This window comes from Chenopodium album, chromosome 6 (assembly GCF_948465745.1).
Source record: "Chenopodium album chromosome 6, dcCheAlbu1.1, whole genome shotgun sequence".
Taxonomy (NCBI): domain Eukaryota; kingdom Viridiplantae; phylum Streptophyta; class Magnoliopsida; order Caryophyllales; family Amaranthaceae; genus Chenopodium; species Chenopodium album.
In genome coordinates, this window is record NC_137839.1 from 15306288 (window position 1) to 15312935 (window position 6648).

Here is a 6648-nt window from a genome sequence, read left to right on the forward strand (position 1 = left end):
TTAAGGCCCTTATTCAAAACCCAATAAAAGTAGTAAGTGTTTAAATTCAGAGTCCTAATAACTTCAAACTCAAAAGAATTAGCGTCAACTAAAAACAAATTAAATTAAATTCAAACTTTGCAAAATAAATAATACGGAAACAACCAACTCTCTACTCAAGATCCCACAACCCTGATAAATGCTGCATGTGTAAGAACCTGTGGTTATTCTGCTCCCTAATATTACAAGTGTAAAAATTGGATCATCACAGGGTCATTGAAAGGCGAAGGCCATGACCAAAGAAAGACACACACAAAAGCACGCAGTCAGCAAAGCTGAGTACATACAAGCTGCGAAAACGAATTGAGAGAATACCTAACATGCTGCTAATATTCAAGCACAAGCATCATTAAATAAAGACTCAATTCACGACTCGATTCACAAATTTATTAAGACCTCACTATTTAATATTAACTGACTCATTTATTTATTTCATTGGATTTAGCAATAGACAAGGTTGTCCAACCCATGTCCCATTTGGAACATCAATAAAGAAAAACCCCATGCCTCCTTTCGGAAACATCAATAAACATCCAACGACCACGGGCGCGACTCCGTGATCGTAGTTAGTATGAGATCTCACCTAACTCCTAGTTTTAGAAAAATAATATTTGAAAGAAGAGACTCGTAGATCAGACGGCCTCGAGAAAAGTACACGGCTAATACCCCATGTACCCCAACCCCTGATTGTCATTACTCCAGAAGTGCACCAATCCAGAGTTTTATTGCTCATCCATCTTGCACTTTACGTGATTTACAGGTTTAAACTCGGTGATGACTCATATGCATAACAATACAATCAATCCAATATCAATTCAATCAAGTAAAACAACTTTTCAATTTCAATTCTTGATTTATTAGTGGTAAGCAACATTTATTATTTATTCCATTACTACCTCGGTGTATAAACACCTTGAGTGCATAAGGCACCCCAAAACCTTAACCTCGTCTTACAAGACTTGAATTTCTCCTTTACTCATCCTGTTTACATAATCCTGAACGAGTAATAATTTGATCTTTACACCAAACACATACCTTTGCCTTTAAGCGCACCTTGCATAAATAAAGCACAAATAATACTTGCATTATAAACTAGTGCACATCATTTGAAATTCACAATGTATAAACAGACAATTTAACCCAGTCAATCCTATACATGATACTAAGTTCTCGATCCGTCCTTAAACATGCACCTACAAGCAAGGTTTCGTATCTTGTACGTACCTTGTGTAAACAATCCGGTTGGCCACTTTAAAACTAGAAGTCGCCTTCTACAAAGTCCTCTCCTAAACCAAACAATTAGGAATAAATCAATACCAAAGCAATTAAAATTACAGCAATACTAAACTACTTTAAAACCTCTTAAATTACCAAAACAAAGTCTTTAGATTGTCCCCAAAAATCAAAGTTAGTAATATAACATCCCAACTTTAAGTTTACATGTTAGAATTATGAAAATATAGTGTTTTATATCAAATTACAGCAACTTTGATATAGGTAATTAAATCTGGAATTTTGTTTTAAATATATAAAATAACCCCATAAGCATAATTGCTTGAAATAGTCATTATATAGCAAGTTAGTGTGTTAAAAACCCAAGAATATATCAATTCAATGCAATTAGAGGCTTCAAAATAAAAGGTATAAAATCTGAAAATTTTTATTAAGATTAGAATATAAAGTTCAAAGCTTTTTCAATCACAAAATACCCACAATAAATATTTTATAGGTTTAGAAGCATAAAAACATGAAATTAACACTACTAATCCATAAAAATTGAAACTTTATTAAATCTGAAAATTAATATACAACCAAAATAATCATACTTTGACATACTTTGAACATAGAATGATTAAGTAATTTGTTTAGTACGTTATTAAGCCTTTAAAACATGAAAAATCAACACTTTAAACCCTAAATTTATACATACCCAAATCTGAAAATTAATATAATACTTTAAACATGTTAAAACCCATAAATTTATAATCTTTTGTAATTTATACATACTATTAAAGCCTAATAACAATAATTTTATAATTGAAATCAAATAAAAATTGAATCTTTAAATCAAAATAACAAGAATAAAGGAAGAGAAATAAGGGGGAGGAGAAGAGGGGCAACTACTGTAGCTGCGGTGGCTGGGCAAAGGTCGACGGCGAACAGGAGGTGGCCGGAGTGGTGGTTCGTCGGTGGGGCAGCAGCAGCAGTTCGATCTTCAAGGGGCTTTTTTTTTTTTTTTTTTTTTGTGAATGTCGTGAAGAGGAGGAAGGGAAGTGAGGGGTTTTCCTCTTTTTGTTTTTTTTTTCACGTAGAAAGGAGAAAGAGAAGTTTGAGGGCTTTTTTTTTGTAGAAGTATGGGCTTGACTTCCTAATCCAAGTAGAATTAGGATTGTTGTTTGGGCTTGAGTAAGTTAGTGTGTTAGACCACTAAGCTTAAAAGAGAGTTTTGATTACAACCAAAACTTAATAGTTTTAGTTTGATCAATCAATCAATCAATCAATCAATCAAAGCCTTAATCCCAAAAGTGGGGTCGGCTAACATGAACCAAATTTGATTATTCCGTGTAGTCATCAACATAAATCTTTCTCCTCCATCCCTTACGATCCAAAACTTCATCCTCACGTAAATCCATGCACTTCATATCCTTCCTCACTCCTTCCAACCAAGTCATCTTTGGTCTCCCTCTTCCTCGTTTAATCCCTCCATGGTCCCACTCTTCCACTCTTCGCACCGGTGCACCCTCGGGTCTCCGTCTTACATGTCCAAACCAACGCAGACGATTTTCCCTTAATTTATCTACAATGCCCGCCACACCTACTTTCTTGCGAATAACCTCATTTCTGATTCTATCTCTTAAAGTGTTTCCACACATCCACCTTAACATGCGCATTTCCGTAACCTCCATCTTTTTAATATGCTCTTTCTTAGAAGCCCAACATTCTGTACCATAGAGCAACACTGGTCTTATGGCAGTCCTGTAGAATTTTCCCTTCAACTTTAAGGGAATGCTGCGGTCGCATAGCACTCCCGTGGCCGCTCTCCATTTAAGCCACCCTGACTTAATCCTGTGGGTCACGTCTTGATCAATGTCACCATTCTTCTGGATGATCGACCCTAGGTACTTAAAACATTCACTCATGGTCAAATCCTTTCCATCCAAACTCACCACTTCATTGTTTGTCCCCCTCTGAGTGCCAAAACGACATACCAAATATTCAGTCTTACTCCGACTTAGCTTAAACCCTCTAGATTCCAACCTTTGCCTCCATTGCTCCAACTTGACATTAACCCCATCCTTAGTCTCATCCACCAAAACGATATCATCTGCGAACAGCATACACCATGGAACCTCATCTTGAATTGGTCTAGTTAATTCGTCTAGAACCGTTGCAAAAAGAAAAGGGCTTAATGCAGACCCTTGATGCAATCCGATTGTAATAGGGAAATCTTTTGTCAACCCTCCGCATGTCCTCACATTTGTTGACACATCCCGATACATATCCTTAACTAGGTCTACATACCTTCGTGGGATACCTTTCTTCAACATTGCCCACCAAAGTATCTCTCTTGGCACCTTGTCATATGCCTTCTCTAAATCAATAAAGACCATATGAAGATCTTTCTTCTTTACCCTATAAAACTCCATCATTTGTCTTATCAAATGGATTGCCTCCATAGTAGATCTCCCAGGCATAAAACCAAATTGGTTATCTGAAATGCTTGTGCATGCCCTCAACCTTTGTTCAATCACCCTTTCCCACAACTTCATAGTATGGCTCATAAGCTTAATTCCTCGATAGTTAGAACAATCTTGAGCGTCTCCTTTGTTTTTATAAACCGGGACCAAGGTGCTCTTCCTCCAATCTTGTGGGATCCTTGTAGCCGTCCATATCTTGTTGAAAAGGTTTGTTAACCAATCAATACCAATCTTACCCAAACACCTCCACACCTCTATCGGTACCCCATCAGGGCCAACCGCCTTCTTAGGTTTCATCTTCCTCAGTGCAATCTCCACCTCTACTCTCCTAATCCTTCGCACATACTCCATGTTGATTTCTTCATCACTCATAGAGGTATCTCCTATCACAACTCCATTACTTCCATTAAATAATTCATCGAAGTACCCCTTCCACCTGTCCTTGATGCCCTCCTCTTGCACTAGGACCATTTGGTTCTTATCTTTGACACACTTCACCATGCCAATATCCTTCCTTGCCTCTTGTCTTCTCTTTGCCATCTTATAAATGATCCTTTCTCCCTCCTTGGAATCAAGCTTTTCATAAACCTCCTGATATGCCTTTTCTTTTGCTTGGCAAACAGCTGCCTTTGCCTTACTCTTAGCCTCCTTATACGCTGCAAAGGTTTCATCACTCCTACATTTTCCTAAGGCTTGATAGCATTCCCTTTTTTGCTTAATTACTGCTTTCACCTCTTCATTCCACCACGAAGTATCTCTCTGTACCGAAGTTCTTCCCCTTACTTCCCCTAAGACCTCTTTGGCCACTCTTAGGAAACAGTTCTTCATTCGTAACCAGGTCATGTCCGGATCCACCTCTCCATCCCAATCCGCTTCTTCAATTACCTTTTCTGTAAAAACCTTAGCTTTTGCATCCCTTAGGGTCCACCATCTTATCCTTGGTTCTTCTTGTCTAACTTTTTTCTTCGCCTTCTCTTTCAGACGAATAGTCATTACCAATAGCCGGTGTTGGGTGACCACACTCTCCCCTGGGATAACCTTACAGTTTATGCAACTTTGTCTATCTATGCTCCTTGTGAGCAGGAAGTCTATTTGAGTTGCATTTGCTCCATTCCGAAAAGTTATCAAGTGTGAATCCCTCTTCTTAAACCAAGTATTAGCCAAAATTAAATCATATGATTGGGCAAAATCCATAATAGCTTCACCACCGGCGTCCCTCTGCCCATACCCAAAGCCTCCATGGACACTCTCATAGCCATCTCGGCTCGCCCCAACGTGCCCATTTAGATCCCCTCCAATATATAACTTCTCTGAGTGGTGGACACCCTGCACCACCTCGTCTAGGTCCTCCCAAAATTGTCGTTTCTCTTCTGCATCTAAACCCACTTGGGGAGCATAAGCACTGATAACATTCACAATCTCCTTGCCACATAGCAACTTCAGCCTTATCAACCTATCGTTCTTCCGATAGACCTCGATCACCTCTTTTGCCAACCTCTCATCGAGAACCACACCAACTCCGTTCCTAGCTCCACCATTCCTTGTTCTGTGGCTCGTTTCTTGCCCAACATACCATACCTTATACCCCAAAACCAAGCCTCGAGCTCCTTCTCCTGTCCATCTTGTCTCTTGGAGGCACATGATGTTCACGCGTCGTCTTTTCATTACTTCTACCAATTCTGCTGATTTTCCCGTAAGAGACCCCACATTCCAAGAACCAATCCGCAAACTAAATTCTTTTCTCCCACGCTCCCTCCTGATCCCAACTCCAAGTCCTTGATTATTTGACACCACAATTGGGCAATATGGCGCGTCGCTTCTGGGCGACGACCTAGCAACCCTTACATACTTATCACTGCACCCGGGTCTGGGAAGTGCAGCGCGTCGCTCAGTAGGGAACGCCCCAATGGCACGCCCTTGCTCATTTGACACCACACTCGGGCAATGTGGCGCGTCGCTTCTGGGCGACGACCTAGCAACCCTTGCATACTTATCACTACACCCGGGTCTAGGAAGTGCAGCGCGTCGCTGAGTAGGGAACGCCCCCACGAAAATATCTGTTTGGCTCATGTCATGGGATGTGACGAAGTTTTATACTGGCTGTCACTGGCCTACCGTAACCCTCCTCCTTTATCCAGGCTTGGGACTGGCAGCGGGAAACCCACTGGCGGAGTTAATAGTTTTAGTTTGAAAATAATTAAAATCTTATTACTTTACCTCAAATAAAATTCATACTTACAAAATAAGAAAAATATAAAAGTATTTATAAAATAAATACTAAATAAATACGTTATTATTAAATTAAAAATACGGGGGATTACAATCTACCCCTCTTAAAAGAAGTTTCGCCCTCGAAACTTAACCCAAAACCATAATTTTCCAAAATCGTTCAAACTTTTTGTGTTTTGTATTGCTGTAAATTGCTTGATCCTCAACATGTATACTCAACAATCTGAACTTTGTACTCAATAAACTCATATTTGGCCAAAGTTTACATAATTTTATTGTATGTAAACGCACTAATGATGCATAATGATAACTAAAACATGCAAAAACGTGCAAGATCAAGCAATAAATGGTATAATTAGGGTAAAAGCGCGCGAAATTACATCGCATTCTTCCCCCCTCAAAAGAAAAGAGTTACGCCCTCGTAACTCACCTCGTCAAACAACTCGGGATATTTGTTTTTCATTTCTTCCCCGGCCTCCCAAGTAGCCTCTTCGTACTCCTGGTTTAACCAAAGGACTTTCACTATCTTTACATCTTTGTTTCTAGTACTACGCACCTTGTGGTCTAGTATCTTCACTGGTCTTTCTTCATAAGTTAGAGACTCGTCTAGTTGAATAGTCTCCGGCTGCAAAACATGGGTTTCACTAGGCACATACTTTTTCAGTTGGGAAATGTGGAATAC